Source organism: Tachyglossus aculeatus, chromosome 1 (genome assembly GCF_015852505.1).
Source record: "Tachyglossus aculeatus isolate mTacAcu1 chromosome 1, mTacAcu1.pri, whole genome shotgun sequence".
NCBI lineage: Eukaryota > Metazoa > Chordata > Mammalia > Monotremata > Tachyglossidae > Tachyglossus > Tachyglossus aculeatus.
Window position 1 is genome coordinate 130,579,510 of NC_052066.1, and position 11,862 is coordinate 130,591,371.

The 11,862-nt window shown below is 40.6% G+C and overlaps 1 pseudogene; it reads left to right on the forward strand.

The window, feature by feature from the left end:
* Positions 1 to 7,303: 7,303 nt before the first annotated feature.
* On the forward strand, positions 7,304 to 7,397 carry LOC119933990 (annotated as a pseudogene).
* Positions 7,398 to 11,862: the final 4,465 nt, after the last annotated feature.

Consider the following 11,862-nt stretch of genomic DNA (forward strand, 5'->3'; position numbering starts at 1 on the left):
AATATTAAAGTCCTTGATGCTTATGGGCACTTCTCTTTGGCAGCAGGGTGCTGAATCAGTTGACAATTGTGAGGATTTTTAATAATTGTAGAGGTTTAGTTAACAGTGGTGCCACATCCCTCCTTCCCTCCCCCCACAGATGGCAAGCTCATTGTGTTCAGGGAATGTGACTGTTTATAGTTATAGTGTACTCTCCCAAGTGCTCAATAAATGCAATTGACTGACTTACTGACATCTATCTCTAATTTGTTTTGTTTCTGACTGTGCCCCTACTGGATTTTAAATTCCTGGATCATGTCATGTACTCTCCCAAGTACTTAGAACAGTGCAGTAGATGCTCAATAAATATTATTGATCATATAAAGAATGACCTAGATGCAGTTATTATAGCAAAGGATAGTAACAACCCAACTACATAATTTCCACTGATTAAGATAAGAACTACAAACCATGCTGCCTTTTGCAACAAGGAAATCTTTACCAATTTTTTGATATGTCCTTCATTTCACAGGCTCTTTTTCCTTGCACCTTTATAGATTTCCCACAAAATTAAATTGGTTGTAAATATTTTATTGTTATCTATGTATTTTTATTTTGTAAGATCTGAATGGGACAGGAACTGCATCTGATCTGTTCATTTTGTATCTATCCCCATGCTTGGCACATAGAATGACATTTAATGAATGTCATAATAATAATAAATAAAGTAAAATAAAGCCAAGAAAAGGACTGGTGGTACCCCTGTGCTTAGAAGTATTCTGGATAAACCGGTATAATCCAAGTCTTACAAATTATTCAGAAACATTTCAGGGAGGACTGGCAAAATGAGGACAAAATACTTTCAGGATAATTAGAAACCATGTAGGAGCCTAAAAATTTGAGCATGGCTGAAGAACCCTCCCAGACTGAGGCCTTCCCAGACTGAGCCCCTTCCTTCCTCTCCCCCTCGCCCCCCTCTCCATCCCCCCCATCTTACCTCCTTCCCTTCCCCACAGCACCTGTATATATGTATATATGTTTGTACATATTTATTACTCTATTTATTTATTCATTTATTTTACTCGTACATATCTATCTTATTTATTTTATTTTGTTAGTATGTTTGGTTTTGTTCTCTGCCCCCCCTTTTAGACTGTGAGCCCACTGATGGGTAGGGACTGTCTCTATATGTTGCCAATTTGTACTTCCCAAGCGCTTAGTACAGTGCTCTGCACATAGTAAGCGCTCAATAAATACGATTGACGATGATGATGATAACCTCTGGGCCAGGACCCACTCAGACATAGGCAGAGAATATCCTCCCTATCCTCTCACTGTACTAAATGTTAGGATGAATACAAGATAAGCAAGTTGGACATAGTCCCTGTCCCACATGGAGTTGGCAGTCTCTAAGTAGGAGGGGGTAGGATTTATATCCCAATGTACAGATAGGAAAACTGAGGTACAGAAAAGTTAAGAGACTTGCCCAAGACCACACCAGGCAAGCGGCAGAGCTGGGATTAGAACTCAGGTCCTCTGACTCCCAAGACCTTGCTCTTTCCATGAGAACACTCTGTTTCCTCTGCTCTATCTTATGAGTATCTTTCGCGCCCAAGGGCTTTTGTCTTTCTGCAATACTTCAAACACCCCCTTAATTGAAGATTGTTACCCCCTGAAGTGTGTGAAATTAATGCTCTACTTGCTTAACCTATAACTTTCTCCCTCAGGAGGCCCTGATTTCAGAAAGAGACCTGCTGTTTGGAACAATTGCTTCAGTCTTTTGAGGGTTGTTGGATTTTTTTTCCTTGTTTTTCCAACCTCGATCTACAGAAAGGCTTGTTTTATGTACAGATGTCTATCGTTCAAGGGCAATGGTGGTGAAAAACAAAAACTATTTTTCTCACATTTGTAAGTCTAAATTCATGCTAGGTTATCATTCCTGTTTACAACCATTTCTGTATGATGCTAACTAATTGGTACTATCAGCAGGGCATGTAACAATTATTTATGGTTTCTGTCTGGTGATTTCAATAAAAACAGAAGATGTTCACGCTGAGGTTTCACTGTTTGGTTGTCAAAACATAGCACAAAATTATTAAAGAAGCCAAGGTTAATTATGCATTCTTTTGAATCAAGCACTTATAATACTTAGAGTTTAGCTCACAAACATTGTATATGCCCAGTAGGTTTATATTAAAGCAGTAAATCATCTTGTAAAGCATTGAAGCTCTATGTCTTTAAAATATATTTCTGGGGATTGTGGCAAAGAAAAATCTATGAAACCATATAGCAACAGATACTTCGAGTCATCAAATTTTGAAATTTCCTTTCTTTTACTATCAAATTCAGCCTTTTAGAAAAGAAAGGTGGAAAACTGAGCGATAATTGCATTTCTTCTGATTCCTTGATAGAATAACAAATTCTGAGCTACTGTCAGTTTTACTCATTCAATAACTGCAAATAAACTAAAACTTTTCCCAATGGGTGAGAAGGGTTTTAGGTTTGTTTAATCCTCTTTTTATAAACTTTTAAGAAACTCTTCTTTAAGCCAAAATCAATGACTATTTACCTTCTCAATTTTCAATTTTACTGTGTTGAAAGGATCCATCACTTATATTTTGCAGTGTTTCAAGAGATGACATGCCTGATCTGGGAAATAATCCTTTGGTTATACTGTGCATTGGTCAGGCTCTTCCTATAGCATTGTGTCCAGATTTTTCATCACACTTTAAAAGAATGTAGAGAAACTGAAAGGGTCCAGAAATGAGTGACTAAAATGATTAAAAGGACTGAAAATAAATCCTATGAGGTGAGGTTAAAGGAACTGGGCTTCTTTAGCTTGTAGAATGATAAAGGGTGGCTTAATAACAGTCTTCGAGTATATGAAGTGTTTTTATAAGATGGATAGGACCAATTTTTCTCTTTGTTCACAAGGAATGAACACGAAGTGTATTTAGAGTAAAGGAGATATTTTGTTTGTATAATTCTCAACTCTGTATTCTTTCACAGTGCTTAGTTCAGTGTTCTGCACAAATAATAGATTTTCCCTTGAGTTTATCAAAAAGACATGTAATGTTTTGTTCTGATTTAAAATATTCTTTTTCCAGTTTTTTCAATCTATTTTTGCCTATCATGAATCTTATGAGAGGAACATCCAAACATGATGGGGTAAAGCAATACATAAATGGCTGGCTAATATTCCTCTTGGTCCATTTTTAGTTAGGTGGATTATATTTCAGTATAAATAAAATATGAAATGTGGTATGAAAGGTGCAAATTGGGATGAGTAATGGCTCTGACAAAAGATATATTAATACAGTTTTCTAACATCATTATTGGCCATCAAAATCCCTTGAGAAGAAAGAGTGAGTTGTATAATTATACAAAATATAGGCATTGCACAATTGCTCCATGTGACAAGGCACTTAAAATGATAGCTCACTATGCAAGCACTTTACAAGCAGTAGCTACCTAATTAGGTAATTGGGCATACTTCTATGTAGTAAAATCAAAAGGTTTATTCAGTTCATTGAAACTCTTCACATGAATAAATCAGTAAATGAAACAGAAGAATTGAGAAGTTTAAATCAAATTGAAATGGACCTATTTTCTAAGTTTGCAAGCTCATTTTCTTTAAATTGCAAAGTCTCTTAGAGTTTCTTCACAGTAGCTTTATGCTTCTGACCAACCCTTGGATATTGATTGGTCTCAAACTGTGCACCAAGTCCCTGAACCAGTAGAGAGTGGTATTTCCCAAAGAAGTTAATCAACCCTAGGGTGACTGGGACCCATATCAATTTTCTCAAGGCCACTCGTGTTCCACCAGAGCGTCTGGAATTCAGGAATTTTATGATGGCCACCAGCATCGACATTTGGTGGAAAGTGTCCATTTGGCCTCTAACCTCCAATAGACTGGGACTGCTACTCCGCAACTCTCCTCCTCCCTCTCCCCTCCCATCACTTCAGATTATCCCCAGACTCATGATCACCAAGTGGAATGTCAAGGAAATTTTGTGGTCTTTCAAAATAGCTTCTTGAATTACAGAAGCAACATGGTCTAATGGAAAAGGCATGGCCCTGAGAGTCAGAGGACCTGGGTTTCAATCCAGATCCACCACTTATTTGCTTTGTGATCTAGGAGGGAAAGCCACTTAAGTTCTCTGGCCCTCAGTTCCCTCATCTGTAAAATGGGGATTCAATGCCTGTTCTTCCTCCAACTTAGACTGTGAGCCCCATGTAGGACTTAATTATCTTGTCTCTACCCCAGCACTTAGTCAGTGCACCTAGTAAGTGTTTAACAAATACCACAGTTATTATTATTAACCATTCCTATTTCCTTGTCTTAAAGGGAAAATGTGAAAAAGAAGAAAGCTTATTACCTCTCTCTACTGGGAAGTTCTCAATTGTGCATTGTCATTAGCTGGGCATTTATAGAGAAGTAGTTGTAATAATTTTTTTTAAACACCTACTGTGTGCAGATCGCTGCCCTAAGATCTGGAAAAGAATATATGGGTGAAACTTAGACGTCGATCCTAGCTCTCTATTCCTATGTTCATTTGATTTGGCTAATATGAGCTTTGTCAACTCTTCAAATGTGAAAATAACATTATTAAAAATCTCCATTGTCCATGGCTCTAATCTAAATTTCTAATACAGAATTCATATTCTGGCAATTGTGAATAGCCTTTGACATTCAAGGAGTTTATTTCAAGATGATAGGGTATTTGGTTTTATCCATTTCCCATCCCCAGTGATGAGAGGTGGCACAGTTGGATGTTTACTTAATTTCCACTGGAATCATTTATAACAAAGACCTTGGAGGAAGTTTCTCTAAAAAATACATTCACCTCAAAATGTAATAATCTACCACAATGCCCTGTTATTGCTTCCTCAGGAATTTTTTTACATTGGTGACTGTTCCAGAGAACACACAAGTAGTAGTAGTATTTATCGAGCTCCTGATAGTTGCAACACACCATATTAAGCATTCGAGAAATATACAATAGAAGCAGAAGACCCATTCTCTGCCCTCAAGGAGCTTACAATGTAATGGAGTATGTAGATATTCAAAATATCGCTTAATACCAATAGAGAAACGGCATGACCTTGTGAAAAGAGCACGGGCCTGGGAACCAGATCACCTGGGTTTTAATCCCAGCTCTGCCAATTGCTTTCTGGGTGCCTTTGGGCAAGTCACCTAATTTCTCCATGCCTCAGTTCTCCTGTTCTCCCTCCTTGGGACTGAGAGTCCCAACTGGGACAGTGACGCTGTCAAACCTAATTAATTTGTATATCCCCCAGTGTTTAGACCAGTGTTTGATACACAGCAAGCACTTAACAAATACCATAAAAAGAAATAGCATTTATTGAATACTGACTATAGTTGTGTATAGGACTATACAGCTCCTCACTGTAGACTGCTCCTTGTGGGCAGGAAATCACGTCTACCAATTCTATTGCATTGTACTTTCCCAAGCACTTAGTCCAGTCCTCTGCACACAGTAAGTGCTCAATAAATACTATCCATTGATTGAAATACTGAGCACTGTAATAAACACTGGGAAGAGTAAACATGATCACTGTCCTCCAGGATCACTTACAAAATAGTCGGAGCTCACGGAAGACCAAGAATGAGATAAGGATTGAATAATTGAAGGTAAAATTGAACAGTTATACACATAAGTGCTGGAGATGGAGTTAAATATAAAAATGCTATGGGTGGCTGTAAGGTTGATTAAACATAGATCACTTTATACTCCTTGTAGGAGACTGAACTCCTTGTCTTCCCTCCCAAACCCTGCCCTCTCCCTGACTTTCCCATCACTGTTGATGGCACTATCATCCTTCCTGTCTCACAAGCCCGCAAACTTGGTGTCATCCTCGACTCCGCTCTCTCGTTCACCCCTCACATCCAAGCCGTCACCAAAATCTGCCAGTCTCAACTCCGCAACATTGCCAAGATCCGCCCTTTCCTCTCCATCCAAACAGCTACCCTGCTCGTTCAAGCTCTCATCCTATCTCGTCTGGACTACTGTATCAGACCCCTCTCCGATATCCTATCCTCTTGTCTCTCCCCACTTCAATCCATACTTCACGCCGCTGCCTGGATTGTCTTTGTCCAGAAACGCTCTGGGCATGTTACTCACCTCCTCAAAAATCTCCAGTGGCTGCCATTCAATCTGCGCACCAGGCAGAAACTCCTCACCCTGGGCTTCAAGGCTCTCCATCACCTCGCCCCCTCCTACCTCACCTCCCTTCTCTCCTTCTACAGCCCAGCCTGCACCCTCTGCTCCTCTGCCGCTAATCTCCTCACTGTGCCTCATTCTTGCCTGTCCCATCATCGACCCCTGGCCCACGTTCTCCCCCTGGCCTGGAATGCCCTCCCTCTGCCCATCTGCCAAGCTACCTCTCTTCCTCCCCTCAAGGCCCTACTGAGAGCTCACCTCCTCTAGGAGGCCTTCCCAGACTGAGCCCCCTCCTTTCTCTCCCCCTCCTCCCCCTCTCCGTCCCCCCACCTTACCTCCTTCCCTTCCCCACAACACCTGTATAAATGTATATATGTTTGTACGTATTTATAACTGTATTTATTCATTTATTTTACTTGTACATATCTATTCTGTTTATTTTATTTTGTTAATATGTTTTGTTTTGTTCTCTGTCTCCCCCTTCTAGGCTATGAGCCCACTGTTACATAGGGACCATCTCTATGTGTTGCCAACTTGTACTTCCCAAGTGCTTAGTACAGTGCTCTGCACACAGTAAGTGCTCAATAAATACAATGGATTGATTGATTGATTGATTGATTATAGAAACAGCATGGTGTCAACAAAACACCCTGAAGGGAAATTAGAATCATATGCTGGTCTCCCAGAATGAACCTGTATACATAACCCAAAGTCTGGTTTGGTAATGTTAAACCAAAAACTCTTAATTTTCCCCAGAAGCATGTTGTACAACAAGGCATTGATGATGACTGTGATAAAGGTAGCACAGAACTTAGGCAAGATAAACATCAGAGTGAGGTTTAAAACCTTTAGAAGGTATCCTTTGACTCCAAGATACTTCTACTTCCCCAGAAAGGCCAAGTATTAAAATTGGGTTAAAATTAGCAGTCGTCACCTCCACTATCTCACTAACTGTGGCCAAATAAAAAGTCTAATAGAAATTTTCCATTGAGAATAATGGGCCAACTTTAGTCCTGAGATTTCTGGACTGGAGAGAAACCTGCACAAGGAACTGATTATGGTGACATTGTTTTGCATAGAACCATTTGTGGTCTTTCATCCCAACCAGTCCATTTCTCAATGAGGCAACAAGCAAGAAGGTGGTCAAACATACTAAAATTGGAATTATAGAGAAGATTAACATGGCCCCTGTGCAAGGGTGACACACCCATTCATGAAGTGTTCCCTATTTTATATCTATATTTATTTATATTAAAGCCTGTCTCCCCTTCTAGACTATAAGCTCAATGTGGGCAGGAAATATGTCTGTTTATTGTTATATTATACCCTCCCAAGTGCTTAGTACAGTGCAGTGCATACAATAAGCACTCAGTAAACACAATTGAATGAATAGCAAAGTACACACAGTTGTTGTTTTTAACAAACAGAACCCATTTGCCATCAGAGTGTCTGCAGGGCAGTGCCGATCCTGGGCCGTAGTGCCAGAACCCAGCAGGGGGTTATGTTGGTAGCTGCAGCTGCTATTTTCATCGCCCAAATTAGCCAACTATTTTTCAGTATTGCAAGTAGTCAATAACAGCAGTGAAAGCAACAGTTTAGTGTCAGATAGAACCAACGGCCACAAAGGGACTTCAGATGTCAATCTCTGCCCAATCCTTTTCTTTAAAGAAATATAATCTCCAATTGATTTTATGATGTGAATCCCAGAAATGATATCAAGGCTATCCTAACTTCAGAAAATATTTCATCTGAGAAACCTATGCATCTTCATATGTGTTTGAGTGCAAGAAAATGTCTCCAGCAATAATGTCTGGAAACATTGGCAGTTTAACCCTACTGAAATCATGTTCATATCCCCTTGGCTATGCTTGCTTTACTGGAGGCAATCATAAACCTGACAGGCAGAGGAAATAGTCAAAGGGCACGCTGAAGTACTTCTTGAGAAAATGATAACTAGGAACCCATGGCAGCAGGAAACTAGTGCTAGGGTGCATTAATCAGAAATGAGGTAGCTCAATTTTAGAGAAATTAATGGGCTATCTACAAAACCAAGTATGAGTCACTAACTGAAGGATGAACTATTCTTGAAGTCAGTGAACTGATCACCAATCACCCACTTTCTTACCAACAAGAATAAATAGTGTGGATGGTGCAATCTTTGAAAAGAAAAGAATGTAGAATGCGTGCAAGGACTTGAAAGGCTTTTAGACCATTATATTTAAGGAGAGTAACTGAGGGTTTTAAGAGAACCCTTTTTCCCACGAGAATACCTGGTATGTACTTCAAATCAGAATTTAAGAAGCCGTATGGGAGAAGGGAAACAAAATACATTTGGATTAGTGGATCTGAGCTTCTTTGTGCTGTTTCATGAAAAACTAGTATTGTTAAAGTACTTGAAAACTTTTGCAAGGTGGGGAGAATGGGGATGAGCAAACTCTCTCAGGCTCCCCTCGGCAATTCAATATAGAGAAAAGAGATTCAGTTACCCCTTCTTGCTCTCTGCATAGGAATGCTAGGAGTCCCCTCTGCTCCTGCTATCCTTCCACTTACTGATGATGGTACTTAATGATGTTTGGGAGGCAAGGTCAGGGAATCTTGCTGCCCCTCCAAAAAGTGGGCTTCTATCTGCAGCATGCCCTAGTGGAAAAAGTACAGGCCTGGGATTCAGAGGACCTGGGTTCTAATCCCTGCTCTGCCAATTGCTTGCTGTGTGATCTTGGGCAAGTCACTTAACTTCTCTGTACCACAGTTCTCCTGTTTTCCACCAAGCTAGCTCTCTTCCTCCCTTCAAAGCCCTACTGAGAGCTCACCTCCTCCAGGAGGCCTTCCCAGACTGAGCCCCTTCCTTCCTCTCCCCCTCGTCCCCCTCTCCATCCCCCCATCTTACCTCTTTCCCTTCCCCACAGCACCTGTATATATGTATATATGTTTGTACATATTTATTACTCTATTTATTTATTTATTTATTTATTTTACTTGTACATATCTAGTCTATTTATTTTATTTTGTTAATATGTTTGGTTTTGTTCTCTGTCTCCCCCTTCTAGACTGTGAGCCCACTGTTGGGTAGGGACTGTCTCTATGTGTTGCCAACTTGTACTTCCCAAGCGCTTAGTACAATGCTCTGCACACAGTAAGTGCTCAATAAATACGATTGATTAATCAATCAAAGGTATTTAATTGAGTGCTTACTACACACAGAGCACAGTACTAAGTGCTTAGGAGAGTACAATAAACAGAATTAGCAGACATGTTCCCTGTCTATAATGAGCTTACAGTCTAGAAGGGAAGACAGACGTTAATATGAATTAATAATTGATAATGTATGATTTAATTTGTAAAAGTGTACCTAAGTGCTGTGGGATTGAAAATGGGGTGGATAGCAAAAGCCTCAAGATCACAGATCCAAGTGCATGGATGATGCAAAGGGGAGACTGAACTGGGGAAAAGGACATAATCAGGGTGGAGGGGGGTGCTCTTGGAGGAGATGTGACCCCAATAATGCTTTGAAGGTGGAGAGAGTGATGGTTTGGCATCTATAGTGGGACAGGGGGACAGTTCCAGTTTCCTCCACAACATTTTCAGGATCTTCTCTATCCCAACAGCAACCCCACTGGTCCAGGCAAATGTCATATCCTGGCTTGGGTATAACCTGAACCACAGGAATCCTGACAACAGCCTCTCTTCTCCAGTCCATACTTCACTCTGTTGCCCAGATTATTTTCCCAGAATATGCTTTCCCCCACTCCTCGAAAGTCTTCAATGGCTACCAACTCTTAATCATTGGGTTTAAAGTCCCAATCAATTCTTCCCCTAATTCCTGTCCTTGAGGAGCTGATTATTTAATGTGAGAGGAAGTAGATGAATTGAGGAATACCCAAGATACTTTAGAGAATTCTTAACTTCCTACAAGTCAAAACTCACCTGTGCTGGGCAGCAGTGGCATGGGAAAGAGTCGAGGGTGGAGACTCAAGATTACTGTGCAGAAGAAGACAATGGTAAGCCACTTCCATATTTTCACCAAGAAAACTCTACAGATACACTACCAGAACGATTGCAGATGCAGGTGGGGCGTTCTGGGACAGATGGTGGGTCAGAGATGACTCGACAGCAAAAGACAAGACAAGGCAGGACAAAGGTGAGTACATAAATTGCCAACAAATATGTTAGAATTTATAAAGTAAAATTCAAAAGTCAGCTCCACCACTGGGTAAATCACTTAACTTCTCTGTGCCTGTTACCTCATCTGTAAAATGGGGATTAAGACTGTGAGCCTCATGTGGACACAGATCAAGTTCAACCTGATTAGCCTGTATCTACTCTAGCACTTAGCACTGGGCCTGGCACATAGTAAAGAGTAAGCACTTAACAAATACCATAAGAAAAAAAAAGGGCTGTAAGGGTGGATCTGCTGCTGTCCAACACTGCCCAAATGTCTAATTGTGCACACTTCAGGATGTACTGGTGACATCACATGGAGCCTAAAGTCCCTGAGGTCTGTGATGGCTGGCAGTGCCTCCAGTTCCCTGACCACCAGAGGTTTAAGGTGGTTTCAAAGGGTAGCATATATCCCTGGGGAAGACCTGGCTGAGACTGGTTCTGTTTTGGAGAAAACTGTGAGGGAGCTCAAGTATCACCATAGAACCACCTCAGTGCTAAGGAGTGTATGTGAATACTAAACAGCCACTCTAAGGAGTCCCCCAAACCACAAAGCAGGATCTTGGCCAAAGGTGCCTGCCCATTGGTACAACCCTCCTAGCTGTCCCAAAACTCATGGCAGCCCAAGGCAAAGGAGATAGCCCAAGAAACTAAGGAACTTAAGTGCTTAAGCTGGCCCTGGAAGATTACTCTCCAGTTGCTATATTTAAAACATATAGCAGGGCATAGAGGATTTACTTGGGCCTGTCAGTTCTGCCAATGAAGCAAGAAGCTGATATCCATATGCTGGTTCAGTGGTGGAATCAGTGGAGGTGGCAAGTATCACATCCTACAAGATTCCAGGAAGAGTGAATGAGTCTCTTAGAACGGATTCTACTGATACAGCCTAGATAATGCGGTGTGCCTGAAAGAGAATGAACTGCTTATAGTTTGGGAGCTGGAATAAGGCATTGGGATACAATTTGCTGTAGATCCAGAAAATTACTAAGTATTAGCTGCTTGGTCTCAAAGAATTACTGCACTTTCACACATTCAACATTCCCATCTCACTTCTCCAAGGCCCACTTTACTATGCTTGTTTTAATTGCTTAATGATGAATTTACAATGGCAGAGTTACGAGTTCAGTAGATTCCAAGAAAAGATTGAACATTTTGGGGGTTGCCCATTTACCTGAATGATAAAACATTCATTTTTGTCCTACTGGTTCATTTCATTCCTAGGAAAAGAGTAAATATTTCTGCTTTTCCTCTTTCATTTGACTAATTGACACCCAAGTTCCAAGAGGGTTTTGGGTAGGATGTGGTATATTAGGAGAAAGAGATAAATAGCCGACTCACTAACTGATTTACAGCAGGCGGCTCACTGTGTGAGGTTAATCTCCCAAGAGAAGCTTCATCCTGGTTTGGCCCACCGGGGAACATATTCAGGACTCCTTTCAGCATTCTTGCTTGGATTGTAACAATCTATTCACATTGATTTGCAACAGTCAGGGCCTGGTAACAGATGGATGTTCACTCTTTTGTGTAAAACAATTACATT